General features: G+C 46.0%; 1 long non-coding RNA gene across 3 annotated transcripts in view; it reads left to right on the top strand.

Annotated features, from left to right (window-relative positions):
- The first annotated feature begins 3487 nt into the window (after positions 1-3487).
- Positions 3488-25144, top strand: part of LOC118909619 (uncharacterized) — a 29343-nt gene continuing 7686 nt past the window's right edge. Inside the window, exons 1-4 of one of the 3 annotated variants that reach the window (XR_008998296.1) lie at positions 3488-3551; positions 9309-9517; positions 22010-22078; positions 24294-24467. This is a non-coding gene — a long non-coding RNA (uncharacterized LOC118909619). Of the gene's footprint in view, positions 3552-9308; positions 10233-22009; positions 22079-24293; positions 25043-25144 lie in introns of all 3 variants that reach the window. The other 2 variants (XR_008998295.1, XR_008998297.1) reach the window with 2 other exon arrangements.

Below are 25144 nucleotides of genomic sequence, written 5' to 3'. Positions count from 1 at the left end.
CTTGACAAAATTAAATTAACTTTTGTTTCCCCTAAACAATTACCACCCTGGATTTAGATATCCCCCACCCAACTTTAAGTCAGAGAGATGGACAAGGTGACCCCTTAAGGGCCCTTGCAACATTGTAACTCATGTCAGCTGAAAGGGAGGGGACGTGGTCCCAAGGATGGAGATGGCAGTCCATGAACCAGCTTTGCAGACCCGAGGACATGGAGTAATTCAGTTCCCTTCCCAGCTCTCGCTGTCACCTTCACGTTTCTCTCCACTACCCACTGTCTGCTCTTACCAGGAGCTGCGGGCCTGGGGTTTTGGAGGCTTCTTGAGAACAAATTTGGAAAAAGTAGTTGGTATGTTGGACTGAACACAGTCCAAACCAAACAAAAGGGTCAGTGACCATTTTGAAGAGAAATGACAGGAAGCCTTCAAAGGGTTTTCCCTGGAGGAGACAGACATTTACTTGTGACTGTCAGAGTTGCTTCCCTGGGGTGACTTTTCTGTCTTTACATAGCATCTAACGATCATTTTCAAGGTGCCAAGCACTGTGGGTGGAGATCCACATGTGCACCTCAGCCAGCTGTCACAAAACCCTTCACATAGGCGTCATTACTGCTGCTCCATAAATGCAGAAACCGAGACTCAGGGAAGTGGGATCAATGGCCTGAAGTCCCTCGGGTAGTGGATGCCCAGGGCGCCCCCTGCATGGCTGCCTCCTTGCTCTGCCTGCGCTGAGCTTGTGATGTCTTCCTATTTCTTAGCAGTAAATGTCAGGGGGAGTGGGATCGCTAGTACTCAACTCTTAGCATCTAGGAGGGCCTAGAAATCATGAGCTGCTCCCTTATTTTTTCCTGTAAAGTGAAGTGTGAAGCCCCTTTGATGTGAGTTCCCTCCCTGTCCTTAGCTGCCACCTTGGGATTGTCTGGTCCCCTCCCAGCCCTTCGCCTCTGCTGCCCCGGGGCCAGCCTGGTGCAGCTCTCCCTGCTGCAGGCCTTGGCTCTCCCTGGCACCACCTCCTTTGCTTCATTGATTTTACTCGGATCCATTCATTACATAGGCCTTGTTTCTTATTGTGTGTCTGTGTAGGAGTGTTACGGAAAAACCCCTGGAAAACCTGGACTGGATCGTCAAGTGGCACTTGGAGGTCTTGGAGTGTTGAGGTTTTTATTTTTTACTGGCGGGCTCAGAGGGGAGTAATCTCCCAAGGTCTGAGCCCCGAATAAAGGCAAGGGGAGCAATATATATCTTTCTGCTTCTGTATCTGTGACATGTCTATGTGCACAGCAAACGAGCAAGCAAGGGGAAGTAAGTTTAGGGAGTGAGTGCCTGGCGCAGCAGGAAGTGAAGGGAAGGGAAGGGGGAGCTTCTGTTGTCTTTGCCAAGAAGAGAAGCAGAAGGGAGCCACCTGGACTGGACTGCTGTCCTTGTAAATTTTTCCCTATCAGGAGGATATGTGCCCCAGGCAGAGGTTCATCTGTCTGGTGGTCTATGCTGGCCGGAATGCAGCTGCATAGTAAGCGCCGCTCACTTAATACCCGTTGGAGTGAACCAGCGCCACCAAGGCTGGCGTCTGTTGTGTACACTCCTGTCTTCAGCCACTGCCCACTCTGTGGGTTCCTGGGTGTCACCCTGCAAGCACGCTCAGGTCTCCTGGTGACACATCCTTTCCGTGGCCCGGCTACCTGCTGCACTGCTGTCCTCACAACTGCACCCACTCTACCCACTCAGGACTTAAGCCCTCCCCTTCGGTCGCCCATGCCAGGTATTTTGCTGAAACCGCTCTCCTGAAGGCTATGATGGTGACGCTGGGGTTCTTGTTTGTGGAGCCGAAGAATGAGCTTCACAAACAGTCAAGGTAGGAGAGCAAGGTACAGGCTTTTATTTAGAGATACAGTGAATGGACAGAGCTCCAGGATCACGCCAGGAGGGGACAAGAAAGTCCATAGTGGTGCGTTGTCTAGGGGTTTTATAGGCAGTTGAGGATTTTTCGAGAATGTGAAAAAGAGTTTAGGGGTGTGGACTTGTTAAGTGGTCCCTGAATATTAAAAATTAACGTAAGGAATTTCCTGCCTTGATTACTCTCTGGGACACTGGTGCCTTGGTCTGGGAGCATATCAAAAGGCTGCTTGCCCAGCCCCCAAGGTGGGCTGAGGTATTGTCTACTTGCTAAAGAATCCTGCCTCTTGAACTTCCTGGATTTTAAAATGCAATCTTATCTTTAACATGGACTTCTTCCTGCCTTTTACTATGCTGTCTACAGCTAGGTTTGCATGCTAAGTTAGTTGCCCAGCTTGCAAAATCACCTTGTCAGATCTGAAGGAGGAAAGACAGCACATAGGCCTGGACCTTTTAGCATGCTAAAGTGAATCTTACACATGGTTACAAATGATTAGCATAATAAAACATGTGCTACTCTTCTTTACCTGGGGAACATTAACTGATCTCACTGAAGAATGATTCTAGAGCTCAATGTTTAACATAGAGTTTTAGTAGGGGGGTTTCCTTGCATGTAGTTACATTGCTTTGACTGCAAATAACCTGCCCTGCTCCCTCCGGAGGCCCTCACCCTACTTTGACTACATCCAGGGTCCCTGTCTCAATGGGTTCCTACCAAGTGTTACTGTGTCTGAAATCCCTAAAGTGTGCAACAATTTAAAATTGTCTTTGTTTTAAAAGTCTCTTCTCAACTGTCCATATTTCTTAGTGATGCGCAATGAGGTATGCCGGGCAAATCCACAGGATTTGCTATATTTCAGTGAAGTAACCACACAGCAAGAGGAGGGATTGCGTGGCCAACCTTGATCACTGTCGGTCACTGTTGAACGCGTGTGAGAGCTTCATTGTGTCTTTCACTGAAGTTTGAACGTTTTTGCCCAGCAAACAATAAGTGCGCTCTCCTGCTGTTTTTAGTGGCATCTGCCCTCCTCCCGCCAGCCGCCCTTTCTGGCCACTCCCCTTCCTCCTGCTCCCCTTGTTCCCACCCCTGGCCATTCTCTCTCCAGTCTCCTGGATACTTCCATGCTGCCCTGACTTCAGCGACCATCCCTGTGTCCCTAATTCCCTCGGCCCTGTCTCCCGGGGCCTAGCTCTGAGCTCCCTCCCACCTGCAGACACCCCCGGTGTCCTCCACCTGCGGAGCATGTTTGCTCTACTGGGAACTGTCTTTTCTTCTCAAGGCCCTGCACAGCCCTGTCCCCCTTCAGGTGCTTCCTGAGGTCTCAGTTGTCCTTCTTGTGCCGTGATCCCGAAACCTAGTATGGGGTAAATGGGAGTTTTCACCCAGAGTTTCCAGAATCTCCCTCCTGGCTTTACTATTTACATACCAATGGATGTTTACCACAGCAGAGCCTCTGGTTTACGTGGGGCAAAGGTGGAGACAAAACAGCCATTGTCTCCTCCCCTCCATTCCTGGTACCTAATTGGTCTGGTGCCAGTCAGTCACCACTGGATCTGCCTATGGAGTTCCTGCCGGAAGGGGTGGGCAGAGGGGAGAGAGCCTGTGCAGCAGGCAGAGGGGTCTGACGGTGTGGAACCTGGCTAGCAAGCCCAAGCAAGCGGTGAGAAATAAAACCCCACATTCCAACCTGTCCTTACCCTTGTCTTCGTAGATTCATAGGGAACTTGCCTGGGCCAGGAACACCCTTCCTGCTAGAGCTGCATTTCCGGGAACACCCTGCCTAGTCACATGACCTCTGCCCCATTGCTCAGCTCCAGTCAATTCTCAGGTCAGCCCTTCTTTCCCAGGGCCTTTTGTGCCCCCCCCCCCCTCCGTCCGCCCATTTCTCCCTTAGACTTCATTATCTCTTGGTTGACTTTCTTAGCTGGGCTTCATGCTTTGATAGCTGACCTCCTGATCCAGTGAACACACGTTGTCAAGTGTGTCTCCCCATGTCCTGCATTAAGAAAATATAGTTCCCTTGATCTGAGGCCCTTGATATGCCCCAGATGCCTTCCTGGCTCTGTCTCCCACTTATCTGGCCCTTGAGCTGTTTCTTAACCTAAACACTCTGTGACTGACACCTGCATTTTTTTTTCTACATACACCATTCTTGTCCTTCAAGGTCCTGCCTGAACAACACTTCCTCCAGGAAGCCCTTGCTGCTGTTCCAGTGAGAAGTAATTACTCCCATTTCCTCATTCCTAAATTACTTCAGAATGTTCTTGCCTTATTTGACCTCATATTTTAGTTTTGTGGGAACCTTTCCTGCAACTCATTTTTTTTTCCAAGGGCCCAACATGTTATGGAACCATACCTGCTAGAGGTAATTAATATTTGTTAAATGAATTTTCATCCCCTATTTTCTTTGTATAATTACGATGGCAAATGGAAAACTGAAAAAAAAAAATCTACAGTGTGAAAAATTTTTATGCCAAAACATTCTAAATTGCTTTTAATATTTCAGAATTGACATATAAGGATAAAAAGAAACTATCCCAAAATGCAGTTGTGCTGTGGCGTTAGAATAAACAGTTAACCATGGAAGTAGGAATTCGAGAAATTACCAAATTGAACTAATTTACATGTGTAATTACCCACCTGTGATCATTCCACTGTCCTATTTATTCCATCTTTCTCCTCCCACAGTAAGTTAAAAATACTTTATATCAAAAATGCTTTTGCTAATCAAATACAATGAATTCTTGGAATTGGCAGGGGCTGTGTAAATGGAACTCTGCCACTTGAAAGATGTGGAATTACAGTGGGCCTCACGTGGGCTGTGGTGTGGATGAGAAGCCTAGCAGATGGACATCATAAGCCACGTTCACACGTGCAAAGCTCAAGAGGAGGATTGGAAGTAAAGGGCATTGGAAATGCTGTGGCCCTCTGCAGTCAGGAAAGCTATGTAAGGACACCAGGCTTCATTAACCTGGAAATCCATAAGCCACAGTCATGTGACATCCTGAAAGGCCGAGTTGCTTCGTCTAAGAAGGTCCTTGATAGGATAGGACAGTGTCAGGGAGGTGAGCTTTGTCTTCTCAAGAGGGAAAAGGTTCACCTCAGAGCTGGGGAGAGATGCCCTTAAGCTTGAAGAAGCAAAAGAAAAGTGATTGTCATGCTCCTTAGTGCTCAGGTGGGAAGGAACCCTGGGAAGGACTTGTAGCTCCTGAGGATGCTTTGTAGGGGACCTGTGGTCCCTGGAGGGAAGGGATCTGGTGGAGCAGACCTGGCCTACCAAAGGGCAGGGCCTCCCTTGAGCCCCTGGTGACTCACAGGTGGACATCATCTGGGAGCTAGTTAGCAATGCAGACGCTCAGGCTCTGCCCCACTGCTGTGAACCAGAACCCAGTTCAACAGGACCCTATGTGGTCCCATGCTCGGTCAAGTCTGAGGTGTGCTGATTTAGAGGATAGTGAATAAAATGCCCCTTTCGTGTGCTCATCTGTTTTGTCATGATTATTAATTTCTCTGAATACCATTGTTGTTTTTTCTGTGTCTCCTTTGGACACCCTATAAAGTAGGTTAGTATTACTCTCTCGCTTTGAGTTGGATTTTTTTCCTTCATCAGACCACAAGGGGCCTCATTTCACCACCTCAGTATTTGTAGTGTCCAGCCTGATGGCTGCACAGCAGCAAACTGAGTAGCCCCTCCCCTCCTAGATAGGTTGTCTTAGCACAGCCTGGAGCTTACCCCTCTCCAATTCTGTAGCTAAGCTCCTTAATTAAAAAAGCAGTCAAGGCCTCTGCCCCCATCTCCCACCAGATTGCCAACACCTTAGGTTATTCAGTGTTCATTCCTGAAACTGTCTGCACCTACCCTCCCACCAACATTTTCCCCAAGAGATTTAACTTCTGCCCTGAGAAAGGAATTATGCTTTCCCTTTCAGTCATTTCTTAAGTTTCCATGACTCAGGTTCATTACTAAATCCCTCCCCAATGCTATCCGTGTCCCTCGTGCTGTTTGTCGGCTCCCGTTGGACTTGCCAAGTGAGAGGTGTCAGCTCTCCTGAAAAATCACATGTCTGGGTCACAGGACTTCCCAGGACTGCTAGCCTGATTTAATGCCATTTATTTCTTTGAAAAGATGAAGGAACACTGTTACCTCTTTATGGGATGAGACAGCAAAAGCATTTTATTTAGATTTAAGACATTTCCCAAAACCTTCAAGAAAATTCTCACAATTCCATTTTAAGTCAGACTTTCATTCATTGAAACAGAAGTCAGTTTGTGTGTGTGTGTGTGTATGTGTGTGTATATTTAACACTTTAGCAGCATCTCAAGTCACCAAGTGTTTATCAAAAATATTAATTTAAAAAATACATTAGTGATATCTTTTGTTATCACTTAAGTCGCTGTCGGTGAAAAGGATACATATGTATATCCAGGCATTAAATTATCTCACCAGGCTGTAGCTGGGGCAAAGAGGCAGTGCTGTGAGGTCAGACCGGACCAGGAAGCCTGGACACTCAGGCTGTGCCTCTAACCGGCCAAGCAATTCCCATCCCTGGCTTCCCAGCTCCCAGTTCCCTCATCCATGTAATGAGGACGGCAAGGGTCTGTAAGGTTCCTCAAATCTGGCACAAGCAGTGCAAGTCTTTTGTTGTTTTCATTAAGCGTTGACTTAAAATGGAAAACTTGATCAGAGGCCGACAGAGGGATCATCCGAAGCATCTGTAACCTGACGGGCATGGGCAATCTCCTACCTTTGGGAGAACCAAGACCACAACAGGCTTTGAGTGGAGGTGCCACCCATGTGGTGCTGCTTCTTGGTTAACAGTGGTAGGTGCCTGGCAGATGCATCTTGAGGATGTCTGTGAATCAGCTCTTGGAATTCTGAATAGAATGAGCACATGTGCACATGAATACTTCGTTTAACAACCTGTCTGGTCACCAAGGTTTCAAAGCGAATGTTAATTTTTAAAATACACTGGTGGCTTCTTACACCATCGTTGGAGCTGCTTCCTGTGAGGGCTGTGCCCTGTGGCAGTCACTTTACCTCCCCCCGCTGGCCCGTGTTCTCCCTGCCAGCGCTGTGTCCCCTCAGCCAAGCCCGGACCAGCTGGAACCAAATGAGGCAGGGGTGCATGTGAGCCCTGGAGCAGGGCGAGCAATGTGCTGTGATGCCAGCCCACAGGCCAGTGTCCAAGGCAGCCAGTCGTCCCTTGCACTCTGAGGGGAACTCTTGGAGAATGCAGGCCTGACGTGCCTCTGAACAGAACCACGTGGGGTGAAACAACCTGGGAAGGAAGCTTGGTTCTCATACTCTTTGGCTTTTTGTCTGTAAGGATAGGTCTTGTTTCTCTTGGTTCTGACTCTGAAATGAAGACTTGAACTGTTTTGTGGTGGGCAGTCAACAGCATCTCTGAAACAGAGCCAGACCACTGGTCTGAGAATCACTGGGTGATCTCCCAATGATTGAACAGTAACAGAGACAGAATTCTCATGGGAGAAGGAAATACTTTTTGTTGCTGAATGGCAGGACTGGCGGAAACCAGGAAGCAGAGAAAAGGGCAGGAAAGTCCCCAACTGGAGGAGCACCACTGTTAGGGCCTCCGTCACTGTGGGGGACCATGAAATTTACTGTCCCAGCCAGGGCCGGTAGAGAGGGAAAGGGGATTTAGTCATGAGGCCGGGATGACAGACGAGAACTGTCCCAGGCAAGCCACCCTACCTGTGAGCAGCATGGGAGGAAGCCCTGGAACAAGGATCTCAGCTAATGGAGAATGAAAACCACCAGACTCACGTGACAAAGACTCCAGTTTATCTGATGAGATGCATTCGGGTGGGAGCGGAGCCGGGCAGGGAGAGACTGGGAGGGTGTGAACAGCAGCTTGGGGAAATTTGGAAAGGGACTCAAACAAATGACCTAAAAAGTCTTTGAGGCTTGATTGTCTCTGAGGGAGCACAGTTTGGGGTGACCCCACTCAGTGGTCTTGTGACTTTGTCCGGTAAATAATATAGTAATTCTGATTTACTTTTGAGCAGTAATACATAAGGTTTCTGAGGGAAAACTAACACAATAAGCATGAAAACAGTATTTTGGGTTTATGGTTAATTCTGTCTCCTAAAAGACATTCACTAAAAGTGGACACCAGTAAGCTTATGAAATATGTTTATTATTATCCCCAAAGAAGTAAACTGAGTTTATTCAATCTACAAGCTAATTATAAGCTAAAATAAACTGTAAGGCTGTACTTTTATGGTATCAGATACATACTTCATGTGTAAACACACATTTGTCCTTTAACCAGTTGAGGTTTCCTGATAATCCTAAAATCAAAACTTTAAAAAAGTGTGTCTTAGTCTGTGGGCTGCTCTGGCAAAATACCATAGGCTGGTATTTCTCACAGTTCCAGAGGCAGGAAATCCAAGGTCAGGGTCGTTCTGGGGACAGGCTTCTTCCAGGTGGCAGATGGCTACTTTGTTGTGTCCTCATGTGGTGGAGAGAGGGCCAGGGGGCTCTCCAGGGGCTCTTTATAAGGGCATACATCCCCAGTCCTGGGGGCTGCACCCCCTAGCCTAATCACCTCCCAAAGGCCCCACCTCCCAGGACTATCACCATGGGGGGGATAGGATTTCAACATATGAATTTGGGTGGACACAACATTTAGTCCATTGCAAAGTACTCAAGAAATACACTTTCACTGTAGAACAATTAGAAGAACTAGGTAACTGATCTGAAGACAATAAAATCATGTGTATTCCAAGCACTACTATTTTAGTATGCATATCCTTCCACACTATTTCCTTTGCATTTCATTTATACATAGAATTATTAAAATAACAGCTACAATAATAATTATTATTATATTATGAAGTCTCCCATGTTAGCAAAAACACTTTTAATAACTATAATATTTCACAGTATTGAATAGTTCATTTAACCAAATTCCTGGCATTAGGTATGAGGTTGTTTCCAGACTTTTGTATTATGAATGATGTGGTATTGACCATCTTGTGGTGAAATCCTTGTGTACATATAATGAATGTGAAATATGTGACTTCAGTGGATATCTGGGGTTCGTTAACTCTGGGCTGTATTTATTTATGATTCAGTTGGGGAGTGAACACAGGAAGGAAGGCCAGGCACGGGTTCTAGTTTTGGCCCGAACATATAACACTGAGCACATCACTTAACTTGTCAATGTTTTAGTTTTCTTATTTGTAACAACATCACAGAAGTTAGAGATAATTAATGATAATTAATGAAAGGGTCTGGAGCTTTCCAAGTCTTTGGACTAAATAGGGTAAAGATATGAAAAACATTTAAAGTTAGAAAGCAGTTTATCTTTGTAGTTATTTTATTTTCAAAATGCAATTTTAAAAAATCTATTAAATCAACTAAAAGTGCTTCCGCTTTTTGGACATCCTCCAGGATAACGGATTTTCATGAACCAATAAAAAAGCGATGGGTCGTTTGGACCTTGTAGGCACTGATGGGCGGCGCTTCCAGGAGAAGCTACTAGGAGTGGATCAGGCTAAGGAGGCATCGTCCGACCGCCTTCTGCATTACCACAAACCAACGGCAGGGGGAGCCTGCGGCTTACAAAGGAAGTTACCCTCGCTGCGTGATCCTGGCGTCGGGTGGGTAGTGCGTTCCCTCGCTCCCTCACCCTCCCAGCAGCCTGGAGTCTACTCTGAAACTGGAGAGTGATTTGGGCCTGATCCTGTCCAGTCTGAGAGAGACAGAGGCCAGCCTGCTGTCAGAGATAACATGGCTGTTGGAAGGGAAGTCTGGGGAAAACATTTTAATAAAGAATCCTGGGAATTCCTGCTCCAGTTGTGAGAGGGTCTCCCCGGGGCAAGCCTGAATTAACCCCAAGGAGACAACCTGACAGCTGGGAACTATGCGTGCCTGCCACATACCTGTTACTCATCCAGATGGTGGAAAAACAAGGCGGACAATCCCGGTGACCAAACATGAGTGGAAAAACAAGGCGGACAATCCCGGTGACCAAACATGAAGGGGTCTGGAGCCTTCGGTGCCTCTGACCCTCTCCTCGTCAGTGCCCAGCTCTGGTGGTGGCCCCAGAGGGAGGCCATTCACACGGTGTTCTGAAGGACACCACCCCTCTGGCTGGGAGGCCCAAGGCTCCTGTTCTCTCCTTCTCCTTTGCTTGGGGGTGATGTGCATGTATAGTAGGTGCTCACTGCATAATCACCAGCGGCCTGAGACACAGAGAGGGGGGCAGGCTGAGGACCACCCCCCACCCACGGAAGATCTTGGCACTGCACCTTGCCAGTGTTGTGGTGTGCAAAAATTGGAATTTCACAATAATTCTCGGAGCCCTGAAAGAAGGTAATGCTTATTCCCACCCATGAAGGAAAATGTCTTGGGTTAGAAGGAAACGAGTAAACCCAGAACTGTGAAGACAATGAGTTTAAGTTCCCTGAAAGGTGCATTGTAAGGCCAACATGTGTTTCTTCCCAGGAGAGGCCCAAACACTTGAACTCACGGTGGCAGGAGGTCCTCCTGGTTCAGAAAGGGAGCAAGGGGAGGGCATTTCTGGGGGGGATGTGCTGGAGCCAAGGGGTAAGAGTACTTCTACGCTGCTCGAGCAGAGCTGAACAAGGGCTGGGTTTTTAAGACTTTTGTTTGCTTAACTGTAGATATCTCTGTTGCACTTATTCTAAGTTCTCCCCGCTATTTAAGTATATGTAATGCTGACCAAGTCAATGTACTGGTACATTTCCCCAATTTTAAAAATTATAGTGATGAAAATATGGAAGAAAGGAAGTCCTTCTAGTAAAACTGACTTTTATTTGAGTTGCTATTTAAGTCCAAAGAAAGGCCTAGAGTACCTGATAGAGGCAGCATTCTATTATGGGCCTTAAACAGGAAAACACGAGCACTTCCTCAGAGTAACGAATCCCTCGTGCACCTAGTAACAGTCTCCTGTCTTCAGCAAACAGTTTGGAAAAAGGCATTGGTTTGGTGGAAATAGCTAACTTTTGGGGTTGCTTTCAAATACCAAGTTTCTGTTTCGTCTGATGACTTCATTTTTTCAACTGCTGACAAATCATAAAGGAAGGGGTAGATTTTATTCGACTTTATTCTGTTAGATGATTAAGTTCAAGAAGAGATATACAGACACTTCATTTGGCGGCTGAGAGATGCGAGGTCATGTTTTGAGCCTCCTAGACTCTGGGCTGAGGCGCTTAAGGGGGAAGTGGTGGTTCGGATTTAGGGTGAAGCACCTGGAAGACAGCCACAGGGAGCCAGAGCTGGAGAGGAAGGACAGGCGGCTGCCCGGCAGCTCTGGGGGTGGCCCCTGTGTGAGCCCTGGGGATCTGAGAGTGACTGGGGGGCAGGGGAGACCGGGGGTCCCGTGGGCTGTGGGAGCGCTCAGGCCTGGCAGTCTGGGTCATCAGGGTAGGGGGGCTGGTCCGGATCCCAGCTGGTCAACACAGGAAATGGGATCTGCCGGCTGTGGGTATGTCTATAAAGGTGACTGTGAATAACATAGTGATTGAAGCAACTGTAAATGACTTCAGGGGTTTTATGTGGGGAAAGGGAGGACTGGTTGGTACAGAATATGTATATTTTTAGAATTTGATTTACAGGTGTTTTATTGTATAATTAGGATAATACACAGTATTTTAGACATCTTCACTTTTGAAAAAATAATTGGGACAAAAATTAAGGCTTAACCAGGTTCACATGTTGGGGGCTAGTGACCCCCATCCACGCTGGTGGTTCACACGTGTTGGGTGTAATGCAAGGGGGAGGATGTCAAGTCTGAGGTCAGAGATGGGGCTTTTGTTTCTGCCTCACTCCTTTCTGTCAGGAAGCAGCTATCTGCTGAGCCTCAGTTCTCTCCTCTGAAATGGAGCGGCCTAAATGAGACCTCACAGCGTGGTCGAGAGGCTTAGATGAAAACTCCCCATACACATTGCCTTGTAAATTGCCACCTAAACTTGGAGTTCTGACCGGCAAGCTGTGTGTTTTTTCCTTTGATGAAGGGATTTCTATGCTTCCTCCTCTTGGCGTCCTCGAAAACAGTTAGTCATGGCTTCCATATACTAGAAACACACACATTGTTAATGAGTGCCTGCTCAGCATTTTTATTGCATTTATACTGTGTCTTTCTTCACCCAGCAATACTGTTTTAGCATATGGGAGATAAGGAGATGCAGCAAGTCCTACGGAGGGCTCTGTACAGGGTGGCATGGTGGGGAAAAGGGCCCCACACTCAGTCTCTCTTTTATGTAAAATGCCAGAGGAAAATGAACTGCTCCCTCATTGCTCTGTGAGGCTGTGGTAAGGGACCAGCGTCCCCTTCCCAATCTTTAGTCCCTCGTGTTGAAGTACAAGATGGTAAGGCCATATCAACCATCTTTCTCTCTCCAGCAAAGTCTGGAGTCCTGGTCAGCCTGGGAAGTGTAATGACAGCTATGCAAATGATCTTGGATTTATTTGGGGGGCTTTCCAAAGCAAGAGGGGAAAAGTAGTTTTATTTTTAGACAGAAGAGAGAAATACCCAGATGCCAAACCCTTTATGTTTTTCCTTGCTTCTCAATTCCTGTAACTTCCTAAGCCTTGTGTAAGGCAAGTGTACTGTCCTGAACAAAGCATGGTTTATATCTTTTTGCTATAAGACACATGAGGGAGGGGGATGAAGAAAGAGAGACTTAGGGTTCACATCTTTCCTTTTGGAGAATATGAAGTTCTGTCAGGAAGTAGCTGCCCTGGGCCATAGGTTGAATAAACATCATATATATAGGATGAGCCAGAGAGGACTTGTGAAGTCAGTGGGGCCAAAATCATGTCTTGGTGTTGCCGAGTGAACTAGAGAGTTGCATTCCACGCCAGGGATCAGCAGATCAACTGACAACCTCGTTCCATCTGAATGGAGAAGGGTGGAAAGGTGAATGAATTTATCATGAGCTGCATTTCCCTTTGGTTCCAAATGTGTGAATGGGCTCTTTTTTCAGCTATGTGTGGTTTGTCAGTGGAACATATGTCCATGTATTCTACTTGATTGAAAAAACTTTTATTGAGCACCTACTATATACCTGTCTCCTAGCTGAGCACTGCAGGGGCATACCAAAGAGATGTACGGTGAAGAACAGTGTGGAGAGTGGAAAGAGCATGACGACAGATCCTGGTTCTGCCACCTTGCGACCTTGGGCCAGCTTCACAATGGGGTGGAATCTCAGTTCCTCATCTTAAGATGGGGCACTAACACCAGGGGTAACATTAAGCTGCATGAGATAACCTACCTAAATGTCATGGTTAAAATCCTTCTGGTTGCAAGGCACAAAACACACTTTAACCAAGTTTAACCAAGAAAGGGAGTTGGGTGTTAGAAGGGTGTTGGGGTTTCTCCTGGAATTCACTGAGCAGTGAAGCCTGGGGGCCACAGGGAGGGCAAGGCCTGATCTGGGGTGTCCTGGCAGCAGGAGAATCTTCTGTACCTGTGTCCCTAGAGACAAGATTCTGCATCCAGGGCTGCTCCCTGTGACTCTCAATTCTTGCTCTTGAAACCGAGTCTGTGTGGCTCAGTAAGCAACAGCCAGAGGGCAGGGGTCTGGTGCAGAAGCATGAGTTGGATGGGGGTGGATGCCTGTATTAATCGGCTAGGGCTGCCATAACAAAGTCCCACAGACTGGGTGGATTAAACAACAGAAATTGTTTTCTCATGATTCTGGAAGCTAGAAATTTGAGATCAAGATGTCAGCAGATTTCGTCTCATCTGAGGCCTGTCTCCTCGGCTTGCAGATGGCCGCCATCTCCTGTGTCTCCATGTGGCTTTCCATCTGTATGTCTGGCGCCTAATCTCCACTTCTTATAGGGACACCAGTCCTGTTGGTTTAGAGCCCACCCACATGGCCTCATTGTGACTTAGTTACCTTCTTGAAGACCCCATCTCCAAAGACATCACATGCTGAGGTCCTGGGGGTTCGGGCTCCAGCCTGTGAGCTGCTTGTGATATGCAGTCCGGCCCATGACAATGCCCTCCAATGAAGAGGCTGGAAGGACAGGCCCAAAGTCGCCTACTCTAGCAATGCCCCTGGCCCAGTGACGGGAACACAGTGGGTTCTTTTCCAGTGTTGGTCCTCTCCTCTTCTTCCTGGGAGACACTAGGCCTGTGTCATCAAGGAGCTCACCCTTGTCCAGGGCAGCTGGAGCCTGGAGCCGTGACATCCTGGGCCATGGGAAGGATGCAGACTTGGGACTCTGGAGTCTGGGCTTCCAGGCTGGGTCTTGCCACTGTTTACCAATCGGGTAAGAGAGGTCACCTCCCAAGTCTGTTTCCCATGTGCAAGGTGGGAAGGGTTGGTAGAGGTGAGTGGACTCAATGACCCAATGACTCAACGATTCCAAGCCTCGCACTGGTGACAGGCAGAGTGCCAAAGTGAGGGCAACGTATTTGGTGCTGGCTGGAGCTACTGGGAATGGTTTTGGGCTTGCTCAGAATGGAGTATTTCCCATAAGCTTTGTTTGGGCTGGAGCCAGACATCCTCCATGACTGACTGCCTTTTTCTTATTAAAAACAACTTACGCCTTTTTCTTTTGCACCCTCTTCACCCCCGCCAAAAATCCAAAACCAAACAAAGAAACTTCTGCCATTTGGAGCCAAAGCAGCACGGTTTTGGGAAGAAGTGTCAGAGAAAGGCCGTTTCTGACTGTCGCCTCAGCGGTCACTCTGTCCGCTTGGCGGCAGCTGTTGGCCCACACTGCTGGGGTCTCTTTGCACAGCTCCAGATGCTGTGCTGGAAATTCGAGGCAAGTTCCTGAGAGAGAAGACTCTGGAAAGGGTCTGCAAGGACGCTGGAGACAACGTAAAGGAGTTAGAACAAGAATCAAAGACTATCAAAGAGAAGGAAAATTTCCTCAATTCTGTGTTCTGGAATGTTCCCACAGGAGCCTGCCCTGGGTCTGCTGTTTACTTGGATGACTCTTGAGGCTTTTATTTTACATGAACCCCTTGCTGGGGTTTGGGGAGCTCAGTAAATCACATCTTGTCCTCCTTGCCTGAATCCTGAAGTAACCGAAGACACGAAAAAAGGGAAGGAGAGTTGGCCCCCAGGCGCAGTCATGCGTTTCCTAATAGAAACCATGGGGTCAGACACAGGCCTGTCAATCTGACCTTCAGGAGGAACAGACCAAATGGCGTGGGTCCCAGATCTCCATCAGGCTGGGTCTAACGGACCAGGAGGGAGCCAGGGCAGCGGGATGTGACCTGGTAACTCTTTCCAACAAACGATAACGTTGTCACTGCGGGTGGGTCCAGAGAGAGGCCTGCGTTATGCTAAGTGACATCCATGTTAGGCTAAGTGTGCAGGAAAGGAGTGTCAGGAATAGGGGAGAAGAACTTTTCCTGCACTCTGTCATTTTCCCCAAGACGACCCAGGCAAGATATTTGGGCGTGAGGAGTCTTTACAAACGGCTTGACGTGACGGAGGGGAGTTCACGCTGGAGGACACCAACAGCTTAACGCGGAGTATCAGCCATTAGCCCTCCTTGTCTGCAGAAGGCCTTTGGCTAACCTGCCGCCAGGAATACTTCCCTGGCTTCCTCCATCCCAAGCTGCAGCCTCCCCTCTGCTCCTTGAAGGGACTTTGAAAAATTCCTCCTGTTACAAAGAGACAGAATTGTAGCTATTCCCGCCTCACCGGGTGATGTTAAAGCGCTCTGCCGTCATCTGTTCACTTCGGGTCTCGGGGCTCACCCTCTAGCGTCTCATGAGAGCCAGCAGGGACTTTGCGTCTCTCTCGCCTCCATCTGTGTGCTGTGGTGAATAGCGCCCCCCCAGGAGAAGGCAGGCGTGACTACCATCAGTCTGGGTGTTGGGTAGAATTCTTCTTGTTTACAGTGAGACCCTACGGTAACCCGCTAAGTGGTCTCCTAAACATTTAATGGAGTAATGAAATCAATGGAGTGAGCCTTCACAACTAGGTCAATGATCAATTAGCCAATTAAGATTTAATTTTTGAGAATGGTGTGAATGATGGAGCTAAGCTGATTCTTTTTCCAAATGGAATCCAGATTTCAATTCCACTACTTCAAGAGTCCATTTTTTCCCCCACTAATGTAAATTGCTGCCTATATCATTTGCTAAGTATGTATGTTGATCTAATTTTGGACTCTTTATGTCAAGTGATCTAGTTGTGTGTTGCAGTGCCACAACACACTTTTAAAATCATTATAACCTTAGAGTATATTTTGGTATCTCTTAGAGCAAATCTTTCCATTGCTGTGTCTTTTCCAAATTTCTTGGCCTCAGGTATGAGTTTTTACCTCCCTTTGATTTTTTAAAATATCAGCCTTTTTGAGGTATAATTTACATGCAATAAAATTAGTGGGAAATAAGTTTAGGTACAATTTGATGAGTTTTGACAAATGGATATAGTCATGTGACCACCACTGTAATTATGCTACAGAACATTTCTGCCACCCCAAAAATTCCCCTGAGCCCTGCTGCAGGCCATCCTGCCCTCCCCTCCAGCCCCTGGCAACTGCTGCTTTTCCTTTTCTCACTGTGACATCTCCTTTCCTAGAATGTTTTGTGGAGGGAGTCACGCAGTATGTAGTCTTTGACATCTGGCTTTTGTTCATTCAGCAGGAGGCCTTTCAAGTCACGAATGCTGCTGTAGGAGTCCATGGTTTGTTCCTTTCTGCTGCTGGTGCTGACCCAAGTTGCTGGTGGGTAAACTACAACTTGTTTACCCGGTCACCTGATGGTGGACATTTGGGTGGTTTCCAGTTTTTGACTATTATGAATAAAACTTAGAATTAGCATTTGCACACAAATCTCTGACTGGACATCTGCTTGCATTTCTTTTGTGTAAATGCCTAAGAGTGGATTGCTGGGCCATGGTCATGTGGTAAGCTTATGTTTACTTTTATAAGACATGCTTAGGCTTTCTCTGCCTCCTTACCAGCACTTGCTGTTGCCAGATTTTTAATTTAGCTACTCTAATAGGTGTGCAGTGGTACCTTCTGAACATTCTAGTTTGCATTTGCCTGGGACTAAATGAAGAGCTCTTGATGTGTTTGTTTGTTACCTATATTGCTTTTTTGGTAAAATGTTTAAGCTTTTTCACTTTTTTAAAAAACAGAGCTGTTCATTTTCTGACTGCTGATTTTGGGAAGCACTTGGTAAATTCTAGATACAAGTTCCTTCTTTGCAGGTGTGTGATTTTCCAATACGTAGCTTTTCTTTTCATACTCTTAGCAGTATTTATCACAGAGCAAAAGTTTTACATTTTGATGAAGTCCAATTTAACAGCTGTATCTTGTTTGCTGTCCTAAGAACTCTGTACCTAACTTCAGATCACAAAGAGTTTTCTTATGAGAAGTTTAAAGTTTTATGTTTTTCATTTAGGCTTATGAACTATTTGAATTATTTTTTGTAGAAAGTGTGAGGTTTACATGCTGAAGGGTTTTTTTGTTTCCTGTTTTACATATGCACATCCAATTGCTCCAGCACTGCCTGCTGAAAAGGCCGCCTTATCCCACTGAATTGATTTTGCAGCTTTGTAAAAAATCAGTTGGTCCTATTGGCACTGGTGTTTTTCAAGGTTCATTATTACATGTGTCCTGGGGAGGTAAACAAATGACAAATAGTTCATTTGTTAAGATTCAAATCACACTCTTATTGGAAGAATTCTCTTAAAACATGACCAGGCAGAACTGCCTTCTCACCTTTGTATTTTGCTGCCCCTGTGCAGCTGTCATATCCCATATCCCTGTGACATTCCTGTATAGAAGCCCAGCATAGCGCCTGTCACACTGTGGTGCTCAACAATCTTTGCTAACTAGAATGGCTAACAATGGGCTGGCTGAATACTACTATCTATATTCAAGAAGACACACAAGAAATTACACTTAAGGGAGGCTTTTTGCTCATAGAGGGACTATTTCCCAATAAGGAGCAGATCAGAGACATTTTGCTGTGCTGCAGTGGTGAAAAAACATTTTTTAAAGCATAATTCTGGTAAAGAAATGTATGTATGGCCTATTCTTTTTTTTTTCAATCAAAATGAAATAGTTATGTTAAATCCCATGGAAAAAATGAGGATGTGTTTTTTATGTCTGAGAATATCTGTTTTATTCAATGAAAGAATGCAAATAAGGAAGGTGGCTCTACTTTTCATCTTGTAATGATGATGGATGTCTACACCCAGGGCTATTTGAGAAGTGACAGCCCAAGGAAGCTTTATCATCCTTCATCCTGAAGTGGGGTATGGCTTATATTGGGAAATTAGTCAGTCTCAGGCTGTTTCCTGCTGCTGTGAAGAGTTTTTCTGGTAAAGAATTAATTGTCCAGAGATGAATAGAGCAAAATTTCTTCGAGTCCTCTGTGGGACATGGAAATAGCTCAATGAGGCAGTTTTTCATAGTGGTGCTCTGGATAATGAAATTTTCCCTGTTACATCTCTGAGCTATTGAGAGCTGACATGTGCTTCTGTTCTTATGTGTCAGGAGGTGTGTCAGAAGCTCAGCCCAATAATCCCTAGTTCCCTCTCTGAGGTTCAGTTTCTCTCATCTTGGCTTCGGGCAGCCAGGTCTTAACAGCTGAGCCTGGAGAAGTTGGTTCTGGGTCTCTCTAAATTCTCAGGGACTGCATGTTTCTTCCTTCTCAAGAAAGGGAGATTCCCAGGATATAACACACCATTGCAGCATACCATCCTCGCCGACGGAGGATTGTTAGTCAGTGATCATCCTTAAGTTGCCACCTTGGTGCCCCATCTGTGAGGCCTGCCCCTCTTATCTTCTTGAGCGGTTCTGTCAACTAGACATCTCGCTTCCTCGAATAAAGCAGTGTCTGCTGGAACTGTCGAGTCTAGCTGTGGATTTGGACTTCTAGTTGTGTTTTCTTCAGTTGGTAGAGAATTTGAAGTGCTACTTTCATAAGAACCAGCAGAAATGACTCACTCAAATCTGAAAGTGAACACTCAGTTATATGTTTAATCTTCAGAGCCATGAATTGTGTATGACAGTTATGCACAGGTAAGTATCATCTATACTGACTTTGAAAAAAGTAATAACTATAAAATCGCCGTGGCCCCTCAAAAAAATCCTCAAAGCCTAATTACAACCTTGATGTTTAAATGTCACTTTGAGGACCACATTCCAGCAGCTCGAGTGGACTCATTTTCAGATCCTTTCTTTAAAGAGAAATTTCTAAATATTTAACCAGCCTCTGTCAAGTCTCTCAGGAGAGAGCCATGAATGAGACTTTCTGGGTTATGGGGATCACAGTGGCTACTAGGAAAATAAACCACAAATACTTGAATCCAGGGAGGAGGCGTGTAAATAGACTCTGCAGTATTGTTCACTGATAAATGACCACCTGACAAACTTTCTTCACTAAGTTATTAAAAACAAACAAACAAACAAAAACCCCAATGAACTAATGCTAAAAAATAGCAATGAAACCATGACTTAAATAAACCTTTTGGATATCAGTGCATGTGGCAGTTTGTGTATACAGAGAGCCGAGGGCACCTGTGTACAGACAGGGAAGTACCACTGTAAGCAGAAGGGAAGCAGCCAGCTTTCACTGTATACCCGGGTCTTATTTACTCTTACAGGTGGAGAAACTGAGACTGGCTCTATCCCTGGATTTTGCCCAGCATCACATAACTGGACAGTGTTGCTTCTGCTTGTCTCCAGAACCTTTGTGCACCATGGCTTTGACATCACTGAGTGCTTCCCCCCAGGACATGGGCCTATTATTCCTACATGATTCCCAACAACTAAGACCCGATGCTAACATCAAAGGTTCCCATTTCTTTAGTTTAGAACTTCTTTTGGTTTCCACAGTCCCAAGAAGAAACAGCAGCCTGCAGTTCAGGAAATGTGATAACCTCTTTCGGTCTAATCACAGTGTATTTTTCTTTTGAACACTAAATATCTTCTCCCTAGGAAAATGCCCTTGGTGTGCAGTCAATGTGCCAACCTTTTGCACTTTGACTCCAGGAAAGGCTCGAGTTTGAACTTGCTTTATTGTAGAAGCAGCAAATACCAAACCTGAATGTGACACTCAGCTGAGCCTTTCTCCCATTCTGTTTTCTTTCTCGTGGCTTCTGTGTGGCCCGAATATTCTCAGAGTCTCCCGTGGCTCACAGTCCATTAAAGATCTCCTTTCTCTTCTGAGGCAGCTTACACATATCTGACTCTGAGGGTTTTTTTTTTTTTTTTGAGTTCACACTCTTTATTACCAGTTATGGTCAGAAAAGCCAACAAACGTTGAGCTTGGTGAGCTGGGATGTCAGGGGAGAACTCCACGACTGTTTTTGTTCAGAGTGGAGACGGTCTAACTCCATCCCCCCATTCCTCCTGCCTCAGAGGAGTGGAGAGCTCAAAGGGAACACACCCAGTGGGTGAGAAGGGCCCAGGGGCATTCTCGAGGGGACCTGTTCCAGTCCAGTTAGTCTTGCGAGAGAGGCACCATCCACAGCACGTTGTCTGTCACTGGAATCCATTTTGTTCTCCATCCACTCTGACAGGAACGGGGCTGGAACTGGTGGTGGCCCAAGGCTGAGGGCTCAAGTCTGTAGCCAGCAGTCTCCAAAGCACTGTCCTTTTAAACAGTGAGACCTGTTCATGGTGAGAGTCATAAATAACAGGGGTCAGCTCAAGAAAGCCTTGGGGTGATGGAGATTCTTTTCTCTCTTCAGCTTTGTTCTCAAAAATTCTGGACAAAAATGATTGGAATTTTATTTTCTGTCAAACCTCATCACTGTCAGCTAGGCTCTGAAGATGTTTTAGGCAGGCTGAAGGATTGTTTCTGGGAACCGAAAATTGCATAGATGGTTTCAACATCAAGTTCAGGTAAAATATCCTTCCCCCTGTCCCTGGCTCCTGCCTCCCCACAAGAAAACTAATCCCTGATAATTATACTTGATATTTGTGCTGGGAGTGAACTTCTCTTGGTCACCCAGAAAGCACCCTGAAAGCAAATGTAGAAAAGAGATACCTTGGAACTGTAAAAAAAAAGCTTGAGTTATTCAAAATAGTCCTCCCCCATCCCTTTTATTAAAGGATTACATTTGGATGTTAAGAAGAAAATTAAAATTACTCATAATCCCATTGCACAGAAATAAATGTATTTAATATTTTGCTAAGATTTCATTGCACTATTGTATCTTTTTTTAACCCAACTAAATTATTAAGTTGTTATTAGTGTCAACAGGAGGAATCTGCATTTCTTGTGTAGAGCTAAAACAGGTTTTCTTCAGGAGACCAATTTTCGCAGTGTGAAGTTGGAATGGTTCTTTAGACATTTTAGGGAAAAGCAAACTGCACTTGAAATGGGAGACTCCCAATGTCCTCCTTCCTCTGTCCACGGCTCCCCAAACTCACCCCTCCCTCTTCTGGAGAGCAGCAGCAGGTGGAGAAAAGAATGTTTTTGACTTAGCAGAAGTCACTGGAGGTGCTGTGTTCATTAAGATGCAAGAAGGATGGGGACCCACGGGGGATCTGAGGAGTGGGGAGACAACTTAAACTAGGGGGTAGTGGTGATAGTATTGGAGTTTATGGAGGAAGGGGCACAGGAAAACCAGAGAGAGTGGCGATTATGAGGAAAAGCTAGTATGGTAGAGACAGGGATTCTTCTGTCCCTGTACATACTGTCCAGCTTGCTGCAGCAAGGCAGGGTCATGGGACAAGGTATGATTAGAGTAGGTGGAAATAACATAAATGACTTACAGATTGAAATAAAGAGGAACTGATGGATGACCCTCCAGCCGCCTCTCCCCCAGCTGTACAGACTGAGGAGGCCTCACGGTACGAATGGTGCACTCTAGATCCCTGAGAGACTTCATGGACTTTCACTATGAAAGTGTGAAAGTGAACTGAATCGTAGTAAGCCATTGAGATTTGGGGGAGTTTGTTATTGCAGCACAACCTAGCTTCTTCTGACTGATGTAGCCACACAGATTCCCACAGCAGGGGCTGAAAGAGCTAGGATGTTGTCTTCCTAGTCTTGCTTGTGGCTTGGCGTGAGCAAAGTGCCTGTGTGGCACAGGAGGGGGTCACGTGGGGCTTCAGAAAATGGGTTTCCTGCTTTAGGAAAGTGATAAGTGAGACAACACTGACTTTGTCTTCTCTTCTTTTGCCAGATGCTGTCATAAGTGGATATAGTGCTTGGGTGGTGGCAGACCAGCAGGGGGAGAAGAGACACCACTGAGGTAAGGACTGCAGAGCAGACAGACAGGAGGCTCCTGGGTCAATGACACCAGAGAGCCAATGAACCAATCATAGGGCCCCCCTGCCCTTGCTTTTGAAGGAGTCAATGAAGGACAGCCTTATAATTTTAACTACTTCTAGTTGGGTCTTCTCCTGCTTGCAGTCAAAGGATCCTAGCTGTCCATTTAATGGTAAGTGCAGGTCCTTGTAGACACCACGGGTTTTGTGTCAGACCACTGAAGAGAAATTAATATCACAGTAAAGTGAGTCAAATGAATTTTTTGATTCCCCAGTGCATATACAAGTTATGTTTGTACAGTAAACATAGTCTACTAAGTGTGCGATAGCATTATGCATAAAAAACACACACCTTAATTTAAAAATACTAAAAAATGCTAACCATCACCTGAGCTTTTAGCAAGTTGTGATCACTGATCGCTGATCACTGTAACACATATAATAATAATAATGAAAAATTTGAAATTTTGTTAGAATTACCAAAATGTGATGCACAGACATGAAGTGAGCAGATGCTGTTGGAAAGATGGTGCTGATAGTCTTGTTCAACTCAGGATGGTCACAAGTGTTCATAAAAACACAGTATTTGCAAAGCATAATAAAGTAAAGCACAATAAATCAAGGTCTGTCTGTAGTACATTAACAAAATCATTCATATTATCACATTTTTCTTAATTAGTAGGATATCATTTTACAGTTCTGACATTTATGAAAAGCTGAACTTAGAAAACAAACATATTTATGGGTAGGGCTTATTTTGCAAAGATTCTGGTTTTATAAACATTCATCAGGTTGAGCTGTAACATAGTAGTAACATGTGTGCATTGAAAGGATGAGTTATAAAGGGAAAGAATTAGGAGCCAAGCATAAATCGACTATCAGCCTCGAGAGACGTTTAATGATGATCCATTATTAGGGCGTAGCCCATTATAAGTGTTCGATAAAAGGCAGCCATTTGTACCGTTATTCTTAGGTCAACAGGCTGTACTGTTTGAACAAAGATTCCACTGGAGATGCCCTGGCAGGAGGACGTGTTACTGAGTCTGTCAGGCTTGGCTGGAATATGCTGGTATGACACCAGCAAGCCGGCCACCACAGCGTCTTGCAGCAACATCAGGGTTTATCTCTCACTCGGGCTGTAAGCCCATTGCAGGGAAGCTGACCTTGCTCACATCACCTGCAGTCCAGAGGCTGATCCGGCAGCCTGTGTCTAGACTATCACTGGTCTCGTGGCAGAGGGAGGAGACAGACCATGAGCCATGTGCTGGCCTTTAAAGCTTCTGTCCCAAAGTAACACAGATCACTTCTGTCCACATTTCACTGGCCAAAGCAAATGGATGGCAGAGGGCAGGATGCTACAAGAGGAAGACAGAATCTGGTGAACAGTCTTCCAGAGGCACTGGGTGGACTGTGTGAGGCCTTCAAGTGAACCCAGTTTCCTTAAGATGGTGTCATTCCTTTGAGGTCATTACCTGTACTCCTGGCATCTTATCTCTCCACTAGCTGTCCCCAGATACCCATCTCTTGTCTTGCACAGTGATAGAACACTCAATGTTTAGCTGAACTCCCAGGTTGAACCCCCCTTTCCGCAGCCTCCCATGTATAGGTGAGGTTGTGTATCCGACTCTCTTGTCAATGGAAAGTGAGCCAGAGTGAAATATGATCCAGATCATTTTCTTGAAAGGAAGCGCAGGTCCACCCTCCTCTGCCCTTTCCCACTTCCCGGCGTCGGAAATTTAGAACCATGTTGGGCGCCCAGTGGATAAGCATGACACTCTAGGGATGACAAATCAACAAGGTGCCAGGAGTTTGTACCCTCCTCAAGATTTATGCCATCAAGCCACATTTCAGCCTGAGAGAAATCGGTTTCGATTTATCTGTTTCCACTACTATTTTGGGTTTGAATTTTAGCAGTCTTACCAATTTCCTATCCCATACACTCCTTTTTTTTTTGTAAAACTCAGCTGATGTTGAGCAATAGCATGGAAAAAGCAAGATTATATTTAATAATAAAGATGCTCAACTGCATCTTTATTCCCAGATGCCACTTGCAGGGCTGCTGTTAAGATAGGGAACCTTCTCTATAACTAGAACAGCCATCCAGAGGGAGTGAGAAGTGCCTTCCTCTGTTAGACAGGACAGCTTCTTGGAGGAAGGACTGTATCTCTATAACTTCACCTTTTCCCACTTTGTCTGCAGACATCACTCCTGCAGAAAAACTTGTCCTGCATGGTGGCCAGAGGAAGAAGAAATATGGATGGACAGGTCTCCAAACTATACCTAAACCTTGTGTCTCAACAAAGAAGTCACAAGGCTGCTCACTCTCCACTCTGCAGACTCTTCTCTGGTTTGCAGAGGCCAGTGGTCATATTAGTGGGTCATCTAGTCTTCTCACCTCTTTGTTGATGTCTTTAGTGCTGGAATAATTTGCCCTGTTTCTTATGTCACTATACCCCCAGGAGAGATGTGAAATAGGTTTCTCCTCATGTGTGCCAGTGGCTGGACAGGCCCCATCTTGAGAAGGACTCCACATCACATGCCCCCAGCTCAGGGTCCCCGAACAGACCCTGAGATGGATTCAGATGCTCTGAGTTCATTGAGGGAAGCCTCTCTGGCAAAAGGGGGTGAAGGAAGCCAGATGGAGGGGAAGGAGCTGCATCAGGAAGTGGTCTTGGCGGCAGCCTAGCTTCAGCCTGATCCCATGGGGGGCCTGGTGCACGAATCACACCTCAGAGTTGGTCCCACCTTGAGGCAAGAAGGCTGGACTTACTAGTCCAGGGCAAGAGTAGCCCCTTATTCACTAGCTGTTGGTTGCAGGCTGCCTGGGGTGAGGCACCTCTCATTTTGTTGAGCATGATTCTCTGCAGATGAGGACAGCTGTGAGCCTCTAGCAGCTGGCACTCACAGCAGCTGCGAGACGGAAGTACTTGCCGACAAAGCGGACCTGGGTAGGACACCACCAGCATCTTTTTTTTTTTTAACTTAAGTATAGCTGATATACAATATTACATCATTTCAGGTGTACAGCATAGTGATTCAACAATTATATA

Source organism: Manis pentadactyla, chromosome 1 (genome assembly GCF_030020395.1).
Source record: "Manis pentadactyla isolate mManPen7 chromosome 1, mManPen7.hap1, whole genome shotgun sequence".
Lineage (NCBI taxonomy): Eukaryota > Metazoa > Chordata > Mammalia > Pholidota > Manidae > Manis > Manis pentadactyla.
Note: the sequence above shows the minus strand (reverse complement) of the source record. Positions and strands in the feature narration are given on the sequence as shown.